We start from the raw sequence: 22,835 nt of genomic DNA, 5'->3' as shown, positions 1-22,835 counted from the left end.
ACCAATTTTGCCAACATGGCAAATTTTAACTATTATTTCTTGTGGTCTTTTTCACTCTCATCTCTCCTTCTGGAACTCAAATTATTCAAATATTAGATTGTCTAGAATTGTCCTACAGATTTCTGACTTTTTAAAATTTTTTATGTCTCTATTTTCATTTGTTTCACATTGAAAAATGTTCATTGCTATGCTTTCAGTTAACTAATATTCATTTACAGAGTCTAATCTGTTTTTAATTCCATGTAATTCATTTTTATCTCTGATATTATAGTTTTCACTGTTAAGAGTTTTATTTGAGTTTTTATTCCATCTTCTGTGTATCTGCTTGACAAGGTCTAGCTTTACCGTCTTGGTTTATGAAATATGGCTATAATTACCTTTGTAATGTTATTTCCTTGGGAAGTTTATTTCTTGTTTTTTTTGTTTGTTTGTTTGTTTTTTTGTTTTGTTTTGTTTTGTTTTGTTTTCTCACTCATATGCCAAACAGTCCTTAGCTGAAGATTCAAAGGGAACCCTTGCAGATCTCAGGAGTTCTCTGTGTGAAACTTTCCAAATCTGACACGCCGCCTTTCCTAGACTTCTGGTCTTGCCAAACTTCCAAATCATCTTAGCTTAACAAGACTAGTAAGCCATTTAGCCTATAATTGGGTAATCTTAGGTCTGACCTCGTTTACTTCTCTGCTTTCATGAATCCTTACTGTATATTTCCTGACATTCAACGACTAAAACGATTGTTGAATATATTTCTTTCAAATTTTTAATTGCTACTGGGTAAAAAGTAATTCTACTCCTCGTTCCATTTTAGTTGCAATAAAAATCTTCAGTGCATTTACACAAACGTTTGAATGTTTGTGGCATTTTTACTGATAGGTAATAATGTCATTTGGATATATATAAAATTATTTTCAGAAAGGAAAAGTAAAAATGACTGGCTTATTTTAACAGCTGTAGCTCTCATTGTAAGTAAATAATAACATATGTAATAGGAAATACAAAATAACATAATAAATGTGAAAGAATAATTTTTAAAGTAGATTATAAAATAACAACATGAGTTTATGAGAATAAAATTTGATTTTAATGCTTTACATATGTTTAAATAATTATGTGATTGATATAGAATGCAACAAATGTAAATTGGTGTAAATATTAGAAATAAAATCTCCCTACTAGATATTTACTGGAGTAATTACACATGTAATGGCACAGTGTCTTACGTTTTTAAAAAAATATTCCAGAAAAGACAAAATATCAATATTAATATTAATATTGATAATCAACATTTCATATTATTAATATATCATATCAAAATATTAATAATCAATATTTCATATTGAGAAACAAAAACAGTATATACATATATATGTGTATATATATACACACACACAGTCACACATGTGTATATATACATATATATGTGTGTATATATGTATATATACACACATATACTCACTTCTGGTTTATTTCTCAATATGAAATATAGAGAAAATATTGATTGTTGAATCATGATGATGTATATATTGTTTTCTACTATTCTGTTTTCATCCATTTTAAGAGTCATTCATAATAATTTATGTTTAAATAGGTGAAACAGAAACGAGAATAAAATATATGAATTAAAACAGAGAATCATTGGGCTGCTTGAATGTGACTAGCACCTTGTTTGAAATTGGGAGATTTGGATCAACACTGGGCTGGGAAGATAATATTATCACATACAACTGATAATTTTAGCTCAGTAACTAAAACATTTACATTTAAATGAAAATAAATGATTTATACAGTTGGAAGACAAAGTTTAAAATATTTCAACATTTAAGCTTTGGATGATATAAGTAATGCTTGAGGCACAGAAATTTAATGATTGACTGGTAAAATAAATTGCACAATATTTTGCAACAACTGTTTGTTATATCTGAGGCATAACTTTTAAAACTGAATTCTGCATTGGTAGTTTGTTTGGTGTGACAGGTAAAGAACCAGTAAAATACCATAGAACAGAAGCAAGCCGGAAAGTGATGGACAAAAGAGATTTTGAACCAAATGAAGCTCAATTAATAGACACAATTAAAACTTGAATGATGCCAGTGAATTTGAAAATCAAAAGGTTATTTTTTGCTTTAAATATTTAGTTTAGTGGCTTTGAAATCATAATATAGAAAGATTAAAAGAAAGTAACTGGGAATAGCATTTGTAATTTATTATTTTGAGATATTTAGCTATAATAAGAAAGAGTGAAAATGATGCTTGAAGGAGGATAAAACTAGATTGATTGTTCTTCCCCTTTTGACAGAAGAGATTCTGTAACAGATTTGCAAAGGTCAGAGAGCTAGTAAGAGAAGAGAGATTTTTAACTTGTGATGAAATATCTGTGTCTGTTTCTTGGAAGGAGGATGTGATAAAATTAGGATGGATTAGAAAATGTGCTTAGTTTTGAAAGATGGACAAGAATGAGCGTGGGAAAAAACTAAGGGATGCCATTAAAAATATTCTTAAACCTACAATTGAAGTGGTTTACACTGGATAATGTTGGTATTATAAAAATTATGTTAAAATTCATCTATTAAAAGTAAAATGTTTATACGTAGCTAGTTTTAAGATTGGAGGATGTGGACTTGGATTAGGATAGAAACTGAATGTAAAGGAAAATCTCAAAATATAATTCAAAATCTATATCTAGAGGGCAAAAATATCTGTCAAGGCTTGAGGTCATAGCTGCCAGAACAATTGTATTTCTGTTGTAGAGGCCAGGAATACCTCTATTTGGTTAGTGCGTTTAATTTGAAGAAAATGTTGTCATCCACACAATTTGTCATTTTTATTTAACACTTATATTTGAATACATCATTAACTGGATGATTTATTTAAACTGTTAGAAGAATACAAGGATACAGACAATCTAATAATTTCAGGTGATATGGCTGCATGTCACATAATAATAGCCTTTAAAAAGATCCATGCTTTCAAAATATACCTAGGGGTCCTCATGGAATTTAAATTATTGTGAGAAAGCAGATATAAAGTGTATTTTGATAGCAAGACTCATTTACCGAGAGGTCTGAAAGAGAAACAATGGAGTTTTTTCAGGTTACTACTTACCCATCAGAGTGATTACTGATTTTATAATATAAGGTTTATAACTAAGATAAAAGCAATGGTAGAGCTTCTACATCTCATTCATTCATCTGTTATGTAATATAAGAAGATAAGCCATTTTTCAAAGATATCTCAATATGCTTAAAACAATCTGTTAATTGTGGAATAGGTGGTTGGTTTTATTATTGGCTTTAAACGAACAAGCATAAACAAATAACCAAATTAACACTTTTTAGAAAGCCAGAAACAGAGGAACTAGTACATTTTTAAACTTTAATATTCCATAACACTGAATCCCTTTTTATATGGCTAGGTAGACACTTGACTCTACGTTATACTTAAATTTTGTTTAAAATTATATATATGTCCTTTCCCATTAATATTGGAAAATGCTAAATTCTAATGATTAATTAATTGAGATCAATTAGTAAAATACAATTAATGAAATGAAGATGTAGGAAAAATGTTGTTGACCCTTGTTACAGGTTGCTTTCAAGGAGAAAGACGCACTGTGGTGGAGTTTAGTGGGTTAAATGATCTTGACAGTATTAATTGAAGTCAATGCCTTTGGAAGAGAGGGGATGGAAGCATAACCAAGGAGATTGAGAAGTTGATCTATGACGCTGTCCTGACGTCTGCCTTAGCTGACACTAAAGGGAGCGCCACAGCTTAAATGGTCGATTAGAATCAAATTGCGTTACTTCAAAATGTCTCATCGCTTTTATGGCCACCTCAATCAGTCATTGGATATCAGCTGCCCTGGGAGGAGACTGACCTTGGACAACGTGGCTCTTGAAGGTTAGGCAATCCCTAAAGTGACTGACAGCTGGATCCCAGCTGTCCGACAATGACAATCTCATCAGCATTCACATGTCCTTTCTTAAAGGTGGAGCTGGGTGACACATCATGATTTCTGCCATAGACATTAAAAATGGGATCAGTGCATGTTTTTGTATATTCTTTCTCAATTCAAAGGGGTCTTAGGGTTTTTCAATACTGTTTTATGTAAATAAAATGAATTTTGACAAATCTACTATAATATTAAATTAGGATTTGCAAGGTTTGGGTGGTTTTTTATGTATTCAGTGTAATTTTCTGTGGCTCAAAATATCAAAATATAATTAGTTTAAAAAATATGAGACATTGGCTGGCTTCTTCATGCTTTCAGTATCATGTTGTGTTTATCTGGTTCATGGTTTCTGCTAATCTACTGTATTTTAAAATTCCATTTTATAAACCTATCATTATTCTCTAGATTTCCATAAAGACAACTTCTCCCTCAATTTAAACTTTGGACATAACATAATGCCAGGAACATAGAATCAATTCCACCTTTTTTTTTATTTTTTATTTTTTTGAATGAAGGAGAATTGCTTCATGTAAGACTGCAAAAATGCAGGTTGGATGGAAGCTTGACACATGAATCTTCCACATGCCTTGCCTATGAATCATGAAGTCTGCAAATTCATGAAGTCTAAAACTATAAACTCATGTGTGGACCTGAGCCACAAATTTCTGTTTGAGTGGTCAAACTGGACTCTTGGTTCCAAGAAAGAAAATCATTTTCATCTCAGTTTCTTGCTTTCTTAAGTACTTCTTTTTGTTTCTATGATTGATTGATATTTGCATATGAATATATTTAGCTTTTGAGTTCTTCAATTTCTCTTCAAGAACTTTTACTGGACCTAGAACTGGGCCATCTCAGGGTACCCATATCATGAAAGCCAGCTTGTGAATTTTACTCCAACAGCTAGTCTACTCCACAGAATCCTTGTCTTGACTTCATAATTTAAACATTACAGGGTCATCAACGAGCAAGTAACATCCATGAGCATGAGTGACAGGAAGAAGAGAAAATCATTGACAGCTGATACTGAATACTGAAGAGCTTTATTGCCATAACTGACCTATCAGACATCCTTGGTTCATTGCAATAATTTACGATCAATTTAATATAACCATGTTTTTTTTTTTTTTTCCTGGGATGTCTGTGGTTCCATATTGGGGTAAGCACATCAGCACTAAATGTCCAAAAGAAAATCTACACACTGTGATAGCTAAGTCTTAAAACTCTATTTTCAAAATTGAAGCTGTTTTTGTACTGTATTCACATATGACTGTTCCAATTATTAAGTATTTTATATAAATTGCTTCATTTTTTACCTCTATAAAGTTTTATAGAAAATGTATAACTGCCATAAAATATTAAATAAGTCATTGCCATCAACATAAATTAGCAAATAATTAATTGTATTTATTACACTACATTTTACTCAATTTTACCTTATGTATTATCAAGATAGTATGTCCTATATTTTGAAAGTTCTGTCCTAAGGAATGGTTCAGTTATTCGTTTTTCCTTAGGAGAATTCACATCCGAGATTTTTTTTTTTTTTTTTTTCCTAGAGATATAACCAGTTTGAAAGAATTGGACCTAAAACTATATTTAAAAATTGATTATTATCTTAACTCAATGAGCAGGATTTCTGTTTCTCAGTGAAATTCATTAGTAAAAATTCATTAGTAAAAATAAACAATACTAAAAATATTGGGTTTAAACTTAATCATAAAATGTTTTATCATCCTGGGTATTAGTTAAATCTGCCACCTTGCTTGGAATAAGATTTAGAATGGGGGAATTAGAAAGATGAAAACTCTTATTTTCTCATAAAACTATATGGTTGATAGAAACCGTGAGATGTCATGTAACTTCACCATCTAACTTTATTTTATTATTATGTTTTAATAATTTCAACTTATTTTATATTCAGTGGGTATAGCTGCAGGTCTGTTATATGAGTATATTGTGTGATGCTGAGGTTTGGAGTATGAATGATGCCATCGCCCAGGTTATGAGCAGAATACACAGTAGGTGGATCCATCTTCACCTTCTCTTTTTTAAAATAAAAGTCCAATTTACATTTTAATAACCTAGTAAGTTCTGAAACTTTGTAAAAAATGTTATGTTTTATAAAATGTGAAATTTCAAACAAATAATTTGCATACATTAAAGTAATTTGTAGTTACATCAAGAAGCTTTTACATTTCTAATTTTCCACACTGTAATTCCCATGCTATTATTATTATTTGTATTACTCCTAATTTCATAAGCTGTCATTAGAAAATATTGGCCAATGATATATCCAGGACTTTATGGCTTTGCCATTTCTCACATCATTAGTATGAATAGTTGCATTTAAGGGAGACTGGATACTTTTTTGCTAATATTTCCTTTTCTTTTTATGTCTGGTGTTTTGCTAATCTTCTTTAATTGACTTATTTTAAACATTGTTAGCAAATAAGATGGTTTATGGGGTAAATAGCTATTGACATATGACATTGAAAAATAATAAATCTTTTAGTATAAAGTACTGCTGACATTGAAAAACAGTTTTACAAATTGTAAGACAAGTTTGTTATTCATGTTGTTTTATGGAAATGGGTATTTCCAATATTTGCATTGCTCACAGTATTTTATATTTTTAAGGGATAAAATCAGTGTGGTAAGGAAAGCTTTTCAAAGAGTAGCCAGCCTCCATATCCCCGCACTGAGTCCTTCCTCCTAGGATCCACATCATTGTGGAGTTCCCTCCCAAATTGAGTAAGGTTCGCTTTTACGTAAAATAGGATATTGTAGAAATGATGAACTGTGACTTCCTAGGTTAGGTGTTAAGAGACATTGATGCTTCCACCTTTCTTTCTCTTGGATCACTAGCTCTGAGAAAAATTAAAAGTCAACCCATAAACAAACTTGAACAGCCTTATATAAAAGTTCACATGGCAAGGAACGGTGCCTCGTACCAGCAACCAGTACTAACTTGCCAAGCATTTGAGAGAACACGTTTAGAAACAGACCCTTCAGCCCTAGTTAAGCCTTCAGATGACATCAACATACTAACTATACTCTCAAGACACTGAGCCAGACACAGACAAATATTCACCCAACTGAAACTACGTGAGACTATATGAATGTGTATTGTTTTAAGATGCTAGATTGTGGGATAATTTGTTAAGAAGCAGTAGATAACTAACACATTATCCTAATGGCTCTTAATAAACAGGAGGAAACCATTGCTTTATTTTCTTTTCTGATTACAAAAGTAATGCAATCAGAAATCTTGTTTTTAAATATCAGTTTTATGTAAGCAACATTATAAATTAGGTAATATAGGAAATGTTTTTAAATATAAACAAACTCTCAGCTAGACACAGATGTCTTTTAATGATCAGAACAATGCTTTTATTGTTTTATTGATGAATATGTAAAACGATAAAAATGTGATCCTATTAATCAAAACATGAATAACTGAGATTATATGACTGTAAAACTTTTTCTCTAATTATATAAATTTAAGATGTGCAACATAAGGTTTTGAGATACATATACATAGTAAAGTGATTACTGTAATGTAAATGGAGAGCCAAGCAAGAAAACAGGAGGCAGACGAGAACAGAGGTAGCCTTTATTGGGCTTGCCGGAGAGGTTCACCGGTCCTGTAGGGTGAGGGCCCAGGAAGTCGCGCGTGGGGCGGGTATCCAGGGCCTTTTATAGGGTGAGGTAGGCGGGGTTTGTAGGTTTAGGTTTCTGAGGAATGAAGTGTCCGGGAGCTTGCGCAGAGCAGGGATTTTTGGCGGGCTCGGGCTCTTTTCGCGCGCTGAGAGTCTTAACAGGAAGTGAAGGGCGGGGAGTCCTAACAAAGGGCCTGCCATGTGGGGTGATACCGCCCTGCTGAGTCTAGATTCCTGCCTAGCAATTATGATTACTACAGTCAAGCAAATTAACATATCCATGCCCTCACAGATTACCTTTTGTGTTTGTGTGTTTGTGTTTGTGTGTGATGAAAACACCTAAAATTATTTGCAAATTTCCAGTATACAATACAATATTGCTAACTGCAGTCTTCATGATGTACGTTTGATCTCTAGACTTATTCATGCTATATAACTATTACATAGAATATATCTTTGGAGTACATAATTATGTTTTTCTAGGGACATGAATAGATATTTACTGAACAAATATATATAGGGATTTTTGAGTGGATGAAGAGGGTCAAACAAAACTCTCAAGCCTCTGGTATTTAGAAATCTCAAATTTGAAGATTGGTTTGATAAACTACACAGAATCACAGATACAAGAATAGGTACATATACACACTGTTTTCCATAAGACATACATTTGGTGTACAAGTCACTTAGAGAATAAATAACATCATCACTCTACACCAGTCACAACTAACTTAGTAACTCAGATCAGTGAACCACAGATCTAAAAATACAGTCTGTTTACCGAAGTACAAAACATTAATTCATGTACCTTGCAGTAAAGGCTATACATTGATGCTACCACGGTAAGGATTTTAAAATACGCAAGACTTGACATTGCCCACTTAATTTTTTGTTGTTATTATCCTTATTACTTTGTTTTAAGATTTTTTTTATCTTTCCAACTTCTATTTTAGGTTCGGGGGTACTCGTATAGGTTCGTTACATGGATAAATTGCATGTCATAGGAATTTGGTGTACAGGCTATTTCATTACCCAGGTAATGAGCATTGTACCAAATTGGTATATTTTTGCTCCTCTCCCTCTACCGTCAAGTAGGCCCCAGTGTGTGTTGTTCTTTCCTTTGCATCCTGGTTTACTCAGTCTTTAGCTCCCACTTATAAGCGAGAACATGCAGTATTTGCTTTTCTGTTCCTATATTAATTCACTTAGGATGATGGCCTCCAGGACTACCCAGGTGGCTGCAAAGAACATGACTTCATTATTTTATGGCTGCATATATATATATATATGGCTATATATACACACACACACACACACCACATTTGCTTTATCCAGACCACCATTGATGGGCATCTAGGTTGATTCCAATGTATTTGCAATTGTGAATAGTGCTGCAGTGAACATGTGCGTGCATGTGTTATCGTGGTAAAATAATTTATATTCCTTTGGATACATACTCAGTAATGAGATTGCTGGGGTGAACAGCAGTTCTCATACGTTCTTTGAGAAATCTCCAAACTGCTTTCCACGGTGTCTGAACTTTTAATGATTACCTCTGGTAAGTTTCCGATGTTAAAATTTCTTCTAATTCACTCTTCCATTTTTCATGATGATGTAAACCAGAGAATTTGCTCCAGAAAATCTTCTCAGGATTTTTGTGGTTTTATCACAAATTCATATTTAGTTTGTAAAAGATTTGTAGTTTATTGTAGAGTAATTTATAATGTAGGCACAGTAACGCTGGACATTCTACAGTTAGAGAGAAAACCATTTAAATAGATGGTAATAGAAATAGCAACTCTGGAGGTTCACAGCAAAGAACTTGTGTAAGTTTACCTGCAGTTGCAGTTGCAGTCCTTGTTTTTTTTTTTTTTTTTTTTTGGTTCTTCTTAGACTGGATCTTCGTCACCCAGGTTGGAGTGCTGCGGCAAGATCTCAGCTCACTGCAACCTCTGCCTCCTGGGCTTAAAGTATCCTCTCACCTCAGCTGAGATTACAGGTCCATGCCACCACACCCAGCTAAATTTTATTGTTTTTTTTTTTTTTTTTTTTTTTTTTTTTTTTTTTTTATCATGTTGCCCAGGCTGGTTGCAAATTTCTGAGCTCAAGCCATCCACCTGCCTTGGGTTCCAAAAGTGCGGGGACTGCAGGCAAGAGCCACCACCCAGTCAGACATTGTTCTTAAATGTAGTTATTCATTTATAATAAATTAACATAGAGAGCTGGATTTTTTTTACCATTGACATGAGAAGACACTTTCTAAGTTTTTACCGCTATAATTTTGTTTCTGGATTATCTTCTCAGTACATTGATCTGTCTTCTATTTGTTGTCAGTTTCACAGTGCTAAAAATGTTATCTTCAATTGAAGCTCTACAGGTTTTCCCTTTTTTTAAGACTTTCAATTCCCATATTTTTTAGGCTTCCAGACGAGTTTTGTATCATTTTATAACATTACAGATACTACTTAACAAGATTGAGTTTTCCAACTACAAATAAAGAAATCTTTTCAGACATTTAATTTTTAACAGTTTACTACAAGCTTTGCTGGTTTTCTTCAAGCAGGCTTTACTATTTTTGTTGCTACGTTTACAACAGTTTTGGAAATTTGATTTTAAAAATTCTCATGTGTACTTGTATGTGTGTGTGTGTCTACATATATGTTCTTTTTGGTAACTTACTGATTAAATTAATTTTCTAAGATTTTAGCTTCATCTTGTGATGATACTTTTTAAAATTCTTACAAATATCATTTTCTAGATATAAAGCACTTTAAGTAACAGGATTTTTCTACTGAAAGAAAATTAAAGCACAAGTAACATTGAAGTTATCTGGGCATTTATTAAAACACGGATTCTTCAACCATATTCAAGATGTAGTGATGAAGAATCTGCATTTTCCAAGTTATCCAACAGTATAAATGTACATTAAAGTCTAAGAAATAAGACCATAGAAGGTAACTCTTCTTTAAAAGTAAATCATCAGTAAAATCTTTAGTGAAAGTAGTTTTTGACATCATTTTTTACTGTATTAATTTATTCAGATTTTACTTTTTCCTGCTATTATCTTTGATAGTTTCTAATAGTTTTATGAAGTCACACACATGTGCACACACACAGAAATATGTATATATATACTTTTAAGAATAAATTTTAAAGAATTTTCAAATTTGTGTGGCTTGTGTTAAAAAAGTCTATTTCATATGTTTTTAATTATAAATGCTATATACTTGAATGTTCTCTCTTCAGTCTTCATTAGATATGCCAGATGTTTGTCTACTAATTTTAATATTGTCATTAAAACTCATTCAATTTTATTTTTTTGTCTGGTGGATTGAGAAATAATTTAGGTACCTGGAAATTAATTTGACTTAGATGTACAATTTGATGATTTTGACAAATATATAGTATATCACACAATCAAGATATAAAAGATTTCCATTACCTCAAAAACTTATTTAATGCAACATTTTTGTTAATCTCCTGCCTATCTCCCAACCCAAGCACCTGTCTATGACTGAATGTTTTCTGCCTCAATTGTTTTTGTGTTTGGAGAATATTGCATAAATGGGATAATATAGGGGACATAAAGACCTAAAAGTTTTCAATTGATGCAGTGCAACTCTGATTTGCAATTTCAGCTCCAGAGCTCCCTGTGGAGTGAACCAAGGCAGCACTGCAGCTCAACTTCTCTCTCTGGCCAAGCTCGCTTCTTTTTCCTTCCTTCCACAAATTTTGTTTCTCTAATAAATATTCTTCCCACTAAACCATCTCCCTCTGCCTCATCGAGATAGAGACCTAGGATATTGGTCAACAGAAATTTTTGATGAGAAGGTGACACCTAAGTAGAAACTTGAAATGAAAGACAGAAAGCACTTGATTGAATTAAATAAAAACCTCTCAAATACAGGCTTGACTTAAGAATCTTACTTAAAGTATTAACACATTTGGGATAAAGAAAAAAATGTGGAAAGATATAACACACTCATCCTAATCAAAAGAAAACTGAAATAGCTAAATGAAATTGCTAAATAAAATTGAAATTTCATGAAAAATCGACTCAGAGAACGTAATATTACCAACGACGTGGGATGATATTTCAAATTAATAAAAGAAAACATTCACAAAAACAGCATAAGAATAAAAGGTGTAAATATTCAGAGGATACTTTTCTCTCATTATTAGAAGGGGAAAAATAGACAAATGATCAGTAAAAATGTTGAGACATTGACATTATTAACCACCTTGAGCTAATTAACATTGACTGATAGAACACGCTGAACTAAACCGACAGTGTATTCTTTGCAAGTTCTTGCGGCACCTTCACTGAGATACACCATATCCTTTACCATAATACAAATGGTGATTGGAAACTAGTACAGAAGAATTAACATCTTACAAAGTGTTTTCTTAGACTGCAACATAATTCAATTAAAATTAAATAACATAAAGATGTCTGAAACATCTCAAAATAATTGAAAATTACACACCACATTTCTAAATACCAAATAAGTTAACATGGAAGGCCAAAATAGATACTAGAAAACATATAAAAATAAATAAAAATATTAATATGTATGAAATACTTCTAAAGGAATGTTTACAAGAAAAATTTAGAGCATCAGGCAACCTACAGAATGGGAGAACATTTTTGCAATCTACTCATCTGACAAAGGGCTAATATCCAGAACCTACAAAGAACTCAAACAAATTTACAAGAAAAAAACAAACAACCCCATCAAAAAGTGGGCAAAGGATATGAACACACATTTCTCAAAAGAAGACATTCATACAGCCAATAGATACATGAAAAAATGCTCATCATCACTGGTCATCAGAGAAATGCAAATCAAAACCACAATGAGATACCATCTCACACCAGTTAGAATAGCAATCATTAAAAAGTCAGGAAACAACAGGTGCTGGAAGGGATGTGGAAAAATAGGAACACTGTTACACTGTTGGTGGGATTGTAAACTGGTTCAACCATTGTAGAAAAGAGTATGACGATTCCTCAAGGATGTAGAAATAGAAATACCATATGACCCAGCCATCCCATTACTGGGTATATACCCAAAGGATTATAAATCATGGTGCCATAAAGACACATGCACACGTATGTTTATTGCAGCACTATTCACAATAGCAAAGACTTGGAATCAACCCAAATCTCCATCAGTGATAGACTGGATTAAGAAAATGTGGTACATATACACCATGGAATACTATGCAGCCATAAAAAGGATGAGTTCATGTGTTTTGTAGGGACATGGATGCAGCTGGAAACCATCATTCTCAGCAAACTATCACAAGAACAGAAAACCAAACACCGCATGTTCTCACTCATAGGTGGGAATTGATCAATGAGATCACTTGGACTTGGGAAGGGGGACATCACACACCGGGGCCTATTATGGGGAGGGGGGTGGGGGTAGGGATGGCATTGGGAGTTATACCTGATGTAAATGGCGAGCTGATGGATGCTGAGGAGTTGATGGATGCAGTGCACTAACAGGGCACAAGTATACATATGTAACAAACCTGCACATTGTGCACATGTACCCTAGAACTTAAAGTATAATTAAAAAAAAAAGAAAGAAAATTTAGAGCATTAAATTCTTACATTGAAAAAGAAATTGTCTCCAATCAATGATCTTACCTTCTGATACATGATATAGCATATCTTCAAAGCTATAAATAAAAAGTCAAGGTATTGAAAATTGTTAAGATTTTGTCTGTATTTATCAACAATCTTGACAAACCTCATAAAAGATTAACTTTCAAAAAAATTTTATCTCAACATCAGGCAGAAAGTTTGATAATTAAAAGATGTAATGAAGAGATGAAATTTTTTGTATATGTGTTTCTGTATTTTTCTGTAAAGTCCATAAGTCAAAATACCAGGTTCAAAAAATGAATATATTATGATGACTTTATTAGTTTTTAGTTACTGAATTAGCACCATTGCTTTAGAAAATGTAAACTTTTTATTGTTTTTATGAGATTTCGCTTCATGAATTTACTTTAATCTGCATTATATCTAACACATTTGGGGATTTATCCAACATGTATTTTTTATATGTTGCTAATATTCTATCAAGGTATGCCTAAGATAGAATATTTTGTCATTAAAATATAATATAGTTTCTTTTTGCCTTTATTTTATGTACATATACTAAATTTTTAACGATTCCTCTCTTTTCCACAATTGGAACTTTTACATGCAATTTCAGTAAGCATTTCAATTTTAAAAATTTTAATTTCAGAGAGCAAATTATACTCTTTGCCCACAATTATCCTGACCCTGAATTTTCTTCTTTTTCCAATGAAAAGCCCTTCCTCATTTCAGAAACCCATGGTGCTCATAAATATGTAAATAACTGCACAAAATTTAAGTATATAACAAATAAGTTTGCAATTTTTCATGTGCTGCTTTCCTACAGATATTTGTTTTTAAACAGTGTACAGCTGTCCTGGTTACTGGAAAGCGAATAACAAAATCTCCAGATGTAAAAATTAAGTTCTGCCAAAATTCACAAAAATATGCAAAGAAAACAAGATATTTCCCAGTAGCTACTTTTTCTTTTAAATGAGTTCAGACTTAACCCTTTCTCTGTCTTCTTTCAGAAAAAGTCTATGTTATAATATTTTAATCAGTCATCCATTCTGTATTACCCAGAGGCCTACAGCTGCTCGGGTCTGATGCTCTATCCAATGCCTTTGGGGTAATTTTATTTTCTGATGTCAGTGATTCAGTAGTCCCCTTTACTCTCTGCTGAGTATTTATTCTCAGCTCCTGGAGTTTCCTCAAAACAAGTAGATAATACAGTGTCATTCAATAATTCATTTGACTCTTGTCATTGATATAACATGACTCTCTCAATTTTTTTTATTTTAGAATTTCAGTTTTTTAAGTTAATTGGAATATTACAATGATATTGCCCATTTCATCAGATATTTTAAAATCTTAAAAATCATGAGTCATTTTGCCAACAAAAAAAGCCATGCATTTAAATACACAGCCTTAAAAATAGAGACAAAGCACTACTAAATAATGTGTAAAATATTGCCATTACTTTCAATGACAAAAGCCTCAATTACTTCTGTACCAACCTAATATGTATTTTTCTATTGGAATTATCAGTATCCAATGTTAAGAAGATTAGTGAAACAATGCAAATTTAGTTTCTGTTCACTGGCATATTTTGTTTAAGATTAAGGATAGTACTGTAAACTTAATTAGGATATCTAAAAACTTGGGTGAATTACTAACTAAAGTGCATACAGAGAGGAGAAAAAAAACCTTGAAAGTAAGAAAAATGTAAAAAAGGAGCTAGGAAACATGAATTGTGTATTAACTATGTTCCTTGATCTTAGAACAATTGCTGGCAGAGTGGACATTCAATACACTTAAAAATGTTATTTAAATGAATGATTAACTGACATATTTGAGCAATTCTTAAATGTAAAACATGGGAATAAAAAATGGGGATAATATCTGTGATCAAATTACTGTGTTAATAAAGCAAATAACCTCTCTTTTGATTTATACAGCCTGTCTCCCATGCTAACAGATGTTGTCTACTTAAGACACAGTTAAAAGTTAAAAACACACAGATATGCACATACATGTATTCACAGAACGAAAGGTTGTATATAGGACAATCTCAGAACATCTAAATACCATAGACTCACATCAGCAGCAAAGATGGATGTCAGTGGAAAAATTGTTTTGCATCATGCTCTGTGCACCATTCTGAATGACCATAGATATCTCACAGTATTTAGAAACTGGCTGATGGCAAATAATTTAAATAATATTTACTGGATGTATTAAGTACCATGATTTTTTAAAAAATAGTGTATGTGTCTTTTTAAAAAAATGTTAATTTATTTTATACTATGTGAACTTTATTTATACCTTAATAACAGTGTATAATTTATTACACTTTTTTCTATATGGTATTTTTATAATTTTTAGTAGTTAAAATATTTGAATTGTACGACAAACGTCTTTACTTGGTAGCTATCATTAATTTTAACTACATTGCCTTTTCACAGATTGATGTTTGCCCTTATATAAGGCAAGTATATTTTCTCCAGACTTATTTTCTGGATATGGCTAAACATAATGAATATTTGAACATTGAAATTTCTGTTATAATATTGTAATCCCTTTCTGAAATTTGAGCAAATTTGATTAATTACTATTTTTTTACTACCTTGAAGATATTTTTTGTTTTCTTGTTTCAAGTGCTTTTTTGTTTGTTTGTTTGTTTCGTGCTTATTTTATTTATTTATTGGTTTTATTATACTTTAAGTTCTGGGGTACATGTGCAGAACGTGCTGTTTTGTTACCTAGGTATACCCGTGCTGTGGTGGTTAGCTACACCCATCAACCCATCACCTAGCTTACGTATTTCTCCTAATGCTATCCTGTCCCTAGACCCCCAACCTCTGACAGGCCCTGGTGTGTGATGTTCCGCTCCCAGTTTCCATGGGTTCTCCCTGTTCAGCTCCCACTTATGAGTGAGAACATGTAGTGTTTGGTTTTCTGTTCTTGTGATTGTTTGATGAATGATGGTTTCCAGCTTCATCCATATCCCTACAAAGGACATGAACTCATCCCTTTTATGGCTGTATACTATCCCATGGTGTATATGTGCCACATTTTCTTTATCCACTCTATCACTAATGGATATTTGGTTTGGTTCCGAGTCTTTGCTATTGCGAATAGTGCTGCAATAAACATACTTGTTCATATGTCTTTATAGTAGCATGGGCAAAGACTTCATGTCTAAAACACCAAAAGCAATGGCAACAAAACTTGCAAATGGAATATAATTAAACCATAAAGAGATTCTTCACAGCAAAAGAAATTATCATCAGTATAAACACGCAATCTATAGAATGGGAGAATATTTTGCAATCTATCCATCAGACAAAGGGCTAATATCCAGAATCTACAAAGAACTTTACAAATTTACAAGAGAAAAACAAACGACCTCATCAAAAAGTGGGCAAAGTAAATGAACAGACACTTCTCAAAAGAAGACATTTATGCAGCCACAAACATATGAAAAAGTGCTCATCAGCACTGGTCATTAGAGAAATGCAAGTCAAAACCACAATGAGACACCATCTCATTCCAATTGGAATGTCAATCATTAAAAAGTCAGGAAACAACAGATCCAATGCTTTCTTATAGTCAATGAATGTGAAGTAATTTGAAATTTCATATTGAATCTGATGTTTAATTCTCTTTAACTGGTAGAATTGATGAATATAGTCCAAAGCTATGTATCTCTGAAGAATCCTACATTTTATTTCTATTGATACACAGTTTGAAGTTTAGGTAATTAACTCAAGAAGCATTTTAGTGCTGTTATGTGGATAGAACTGTGTGATAGAAATAGGTTAAGCAAAGATCTCCTACACATTCTGCTGTTTTTCAAATGTATCCCCCTAAAATTTACATGTTGGAAACAATACCCAATGCAACAATGTTGATAGTGAAACCTAATAAGTGGTATTTGCATCATGAATGATAAGCCTTCATAAATGGATTAATGTCGTTATCATGGGAGTAGATTAGTTATCAAGAGAGTGTGTTATTATAAAGCAAGTCTGGCGACTGGTGTCTCTCTCACACATACTTTCTTGACTTTCTGCCTACTGTTATGAGATGACACAGCATAAGGATATTGTGAGCTTGTCCCAAGAGCTAGCAACATGGTCTTGGACTTTCCATACTCCAGAACCACAAGTTAAATAAATTTATGTTCATGATAAATTTAACCAGTCTCAGATATTCTGTTGCTATAATAGAATAGAATAATATTCTGTTACTATAATATCCAGTAATTTATTGGATTGATAACAATAAGAAGTTTCTTTATTTATGGAGTATTAACTTAAACTTTCTTACCTATGAACAATGGCACACACCAGAGCAAGGCCCATCTAATACAAGCTAAAGGTTTCCAGTGAGTCATTATATCTAGAAAAGTGCTACTGCAGTTTGGCTGAGTTATTCTTCTCAACTACATAATATCTGATAAGTTCAGAAGTAATGGGTATTAATTGTGATAAGAGAAATTATATAATTAGGATATTATTGAAAACAATGCATATAAAATTAAACACACAGTATGTAGAGCAGTGAAAAGAAATAAACTATAGCTATGCAACGTGACAGGGATACATCTTAGAAACTTAAAATAAGGAAAAGTAAAACAAAAAGATGCATACATGTGTTGCATTTTTAGAAAAATTATATGCACTCTACTAATAGGTGACTTAGGAATACTGTTAAATATTAGATGTTAATAAAACCAAGAAAAGTAATGACAAATACAAAATTTAGTATATTTTGGCTACCTTTGGTGGGGAGGTAGGAGGATTGACTAAGGATATGTACCTAGATAGCCACAACCATCATGCTCTCATTCTATTTCATAAGGTGGTGAGCTAATAGGGAAATAAAAGAAACTAGACATTTTAAAAGTTAGCACATCTTCAGCCTGTTATTTCTTTGCTATACAAAATAAATATAGTTTTCTTACACAACTGTTTATCTAGAAATGTGCTGACAACATTATTTTAGGCTCATCATAAGGTTTACATTCACTTTTCTGTTGAAGACAAAAGCCTATTTTTCAGTTTTCTTTTCTAACAAAGGACCATGATTATAATGTGGAATGAGGAATGTGAGATTAAGTGAATTGCTTTACAGATCAAAATTATTATCTGATTCTCCACGTGCAACAGATGGAACTACTGAAACCATGCTTTGTTACCTTAAGGAGTAGCAATTGTCTTGCTCATTTCTGGAACCTTTACAGACATTCTGACGGCCGGACATATTGTGGCACCTTAGTCAAGACTTTGAACATTTTCAGACATTTATAACCACAGGACTGGCACAAAAAGGCTGTTCCAATGTCTTAGCAGGTATTTTAATGAAGCTGAGAGTTGACTGATGATTTTAAAATAATAACAGGTGGACTCTGCATAACCCTGCCTTATCTCTGTTCAGCCACAGCAGGCCATGAGGAAACATCCTCCACCCTCCCAACTGTGATCATTGTCAGGGTGCTCTGGTCCCTCCATGCCTTCTTAGAAAGCCAAATGCAGGACTAGGGTTTGGCTTCCCCAGTGGCTGCTGATGGGAGCAGATAAAGCAGCTCACAACTCAGGGATGGGGCTACACTTGGCAAATGAGAGCAGAAGGTAACCAATAAATAAATGCTTTACCTTGCCCTAAACCCCTTTCTTCCAACCGTTCAGAGGTGTTGTAGTTTCAAAATGACTACACTTGTAATAATGCATGAAGCATTATTGAAGTTTCACTGACAGATATACTTGTTTCTTCTATATTCCTAAAATGCCAGGCACTGCAAGTCATCCTCTGTTAGATATACATAGCAGTGTATTTTTCCACTGTAAGGTAAGGAGTTCAACTATGTTTTAAATCATTTTTTTTTCTTTTCCTGATTTCAGCTTCTATTTTTTAAATACTTTGCTTTCTACTATACTTCTAGGAACATAAGAACTATTCCAAATGTTCAGGTGTTTATCATTTTTAAAAGTGGACATTTTTTGTTATCCTACCATAAGGCTTTATTTTGAAAAAATAGTGATAATAAATGTAATAATGAATAGTAATTACTATGTAGTGACTGTTTCTATGTGTTGGCCTCTCTTTTGGTCATATTGTATACAAACTGTGGCAGTAGTTTATAAAATTTATTAATTTCTGTTAATATTTTTTTCATAGATAATTTTCTTTCTTCCTAACTTGGATTTTCCAGCATTCCAACAGCTGGACATTTTGATGAGCATTGTCCAGGGGTATGTTTCTAGTACATCTTAGGCACCCACTTTGATCATCAAGGTCTAACTTCCCTCTGGGTCTTTGTGATTTGTTCTGCTACAGGCAGACTCTGCACGACTCTGCATTGTCTCTGTTCAGCCACAGCAGGCCATGAGGACACCTCCACCCTCCCAACTGTGGTCATAGTCAGGGTGCTCTGGTCCCTCCACACTGACCTTCTCAGAAGGTCAAATGTAGGGCTAGGGTTTGGCTTCACCAGTGGCTGCTGATGGAAGCAGATAAAGCAACTCACAACTGAGAAGTGGGGCTACACTTGGCAAATGAGAGCAGAAGGTAACCAATAAATAAATGCTTTACCTTGCGCTAAACCCCATTCTTCCAACAGCTCAGAGATGCTGTAGTTCCAAAATGACTACACTTGTAAAAAGCTGTGATCTCCCCTTGTATTTGTTTTCTTTCCTTGACTCAGACCACATTTCACTCACTTTTGCTTTCCTGGAATTACACTCGCCACTAAAGCATTAGCACACGTGCTTTAGCTTTCAGTTCTATTTTCTAAGACGTTTGGCCCCAAACAAGGTTGAAAATGTTTAAACAGGAAAATAAATAGAGAATCTTTTCATGTCCTTGGTTTTCAAATTCTAAATTCTCTGAAGAAGTGGAGAGGAGTGTTGGCATAGATATTTGAGAACAAGATGAAAAGAAAGAAAGATTTGAAAAAGCAAAGAGTATATGAAACGACATGGGTTCCAAACAAAAGCTTCAACAACCACTTACAAGATAACTGAGTAGATGGAAATTTTCAAAATAGCTTTGTTGATGCTGAGAGAAATTAGGTTTGTGCCCTTCCTCCTAGGCAAAGTCTACAAGGAAGTTGTAACGTCCTAAAGAAGGAATTTTTACCCAAGAATTTTAAGTTAAAAGGGTTGTTAGAAATTAAACAGGGCCAGATGGCACTCCTCATTCAAAATCATGGTAAATATAATTTATCAGGCAGGTACTTACCATGCAACATGCATATAATATATATAATTGTATGTTTTTACCAATCTATCGATAGTATTAATGTTAATTACTGTGAATGCTCATCAAAATACCTAATAAAATAGTTTAGTTTCAATGCAGCAAATATTTCTACCTACATGATTAACTTATTAACTATAAGGCTGGGCACGGTGGCTCACACCTGTAATCCCAGAACTTTGGGAGCCTGAGGCGGGTGGATAAGGAGGTCAGGAGATTGAGACCATCCTGGGTAACACGGTGAAACCCCGTCTCTGCTAAAAATACAAAAAATTAGCCGGACTAGGTGGCAGGCGCCTGTAGTCCCAGCTACTCGGGAGGCTGAGGCAGGAGAATGGCATGAACCTGGGAGGCAGAAGTTTCAGTGAGTCGAGATTGCGCCACTGCACTCCAGCCTGGGCAACAGAGCAAGACTCCGTCTCAAAAAAAAAAAAAAAAAAAAGAAGAAAAAAAAATATATGTATAATTACAATTTTGTAAAAATAGCAAATCTTTACTTTTTGTTACTCTTTCCTTTTGTAGATGGTTTAAATAAAATTTTAGAAAATGTGAATAAACACACTAAGTATATATAGTTTGGAATTGTCATACCATTCTTAAGATGTTATCTTTCATTCAAAACATATTTTTTCTAAACCAGTTTTCACACCAACAAAAGTAATAACTTTGTTTTGTTGAATTTCATAAGACACAAGTAGAAAAATCATCTGGCAATTATGTATATTAGATAGAGTTAAGGTGAATGTTATCACTGTGTAATATAGACACATAGTATGATCATTGAGTGTTATATAACTTTTGTGCTTTGCATAAAATTATTTCTTCTATGGGAAGTCTTTTATCAGTGAGAGACTTGGAAATTTAACAAAACTCTGCAACAAGCCTAATATAATTTACTCCTAGAAAAAAAAATTTGGAATGAAAAACAAGATAATATTTTTCCATTTGAATAGGAAAGGTAACAATCTCGATAGATTTATTGAGCATGAAAACTTGAAATGCTATAATGCTCCTAAGGAATTAAATGATCCATTCATGAATCACAAAGAGGATATAAATTACCAAACTGTTTGTATAATTGTAATGTACAAGCCACCCATTATAGTACATTAGTTCAGGCTTCTAAAGAAATTCTCTAAAAGAGTCACTCCCAAACTGCAGAAAGCATGTTCTCTTTCCCCTATATGTTAGTATAGGGCCATTCATTTAGCTTTCAAAATTTTCTATTTAACGCAAGGTTTTATTCATCTGAATATGCAACAAGACTATTGCTACCACTTGCAATTGAAGGATATACTTCTAAAGTAACAGGTAGAGCCTACAAAGGAGCTCAACAATGATGGCAAAACTGTATTTAAAAATATTTAGTGAGCCTTTACCTTGTGCCAGCTATCCTCCCAGGAATATAGAAATGAACAAGACATCTGAAATAGCTGCCATCAAGGGGCTTACATTCTATTGGAGTGCAAGGGTAAAGTAAACAGATTATAGTACAGTAAGTAAATCACTGATGGTGATAAGTATTACAAACGAAAATAAAGCAAGGTAAAAGCCAGTAGGTAACACCGAGGTGAAGGTTATTTTTCTTTCACATTGGGATATTATGTCTACTTATAACATCTCGTCTGAGCAGAAAGACAAAGAAAGTGAGGGAGGATGACATGCAATTATAAAGAAAAGGAATGTCAGGCAGAGGGAAAAGCAAGTATAGTCATGTGTTATTTACCAACAGGAATACTTTATGAGAAATTCATCTTTAGATAATTTTGTCATAATGTGAACATCTTAGAGCATACTTACACAAATCTACATAGTATAGACTACCACACACCTAGATGATACTGCCTGTTGCTCTAAGTTATAAAACTTTACAGCATTTTGCTGAACAGAATATTGTAGGCAATTATAACACAATAGTAAGTATCTTATTAAACATATCTTAACATAGAAAAAATAGTGCATTGTGCTACAATGTTACTAGGGCACAGCATCACTTGGCCATAGAAATTTTGCAACATCATTAAAATCATATAGGGCCACCATGATATATGTTATTTGTTGATGATTAAAATATTGTTATGTGGTGCATGACTATATTTCTGGAAAGAACAGCTCATCTGTTGCATTTGAAGAACAGAGTGGAAAGCATACAAATAAGAAGAGGAAAAGAAGTAATAATGTATCCATTTTTAGTACAAAGGCCCACTTTTCACTCAGAGTGAAAGGGGAAGCTATTAGAGCACATGTAGGAGTGGAATGAAACCATCTGACTTTATATTTAAATGACATTGCTTTTGGGAGGCCAAGGCGGGTGGATCATGAGGTCAGGAGATCGAGACCATCCTGGCTAACACGGTGAAACCCCATCTCTACG

The sequence above is a fragment of the Rhinopithecus roxellana genome, chromosome 2 (assembly GCF_007565055.1).
Source record: "Rhinopithecus roxellana isolate Shanxi Qingling chromosome 2, ASM756505v1, whole genome shotgun sequence".
Classification (NCBI taxonomy): domain Eukaryota; kingdom Metazoa; phylum Chordata; class Mammalia; order Primates; family Cercopithecidae; genus Rhinopithecus; species Rhinopithecus roxellana.
Note: the sequence above shows the minus strand (reverse complement) of the source record.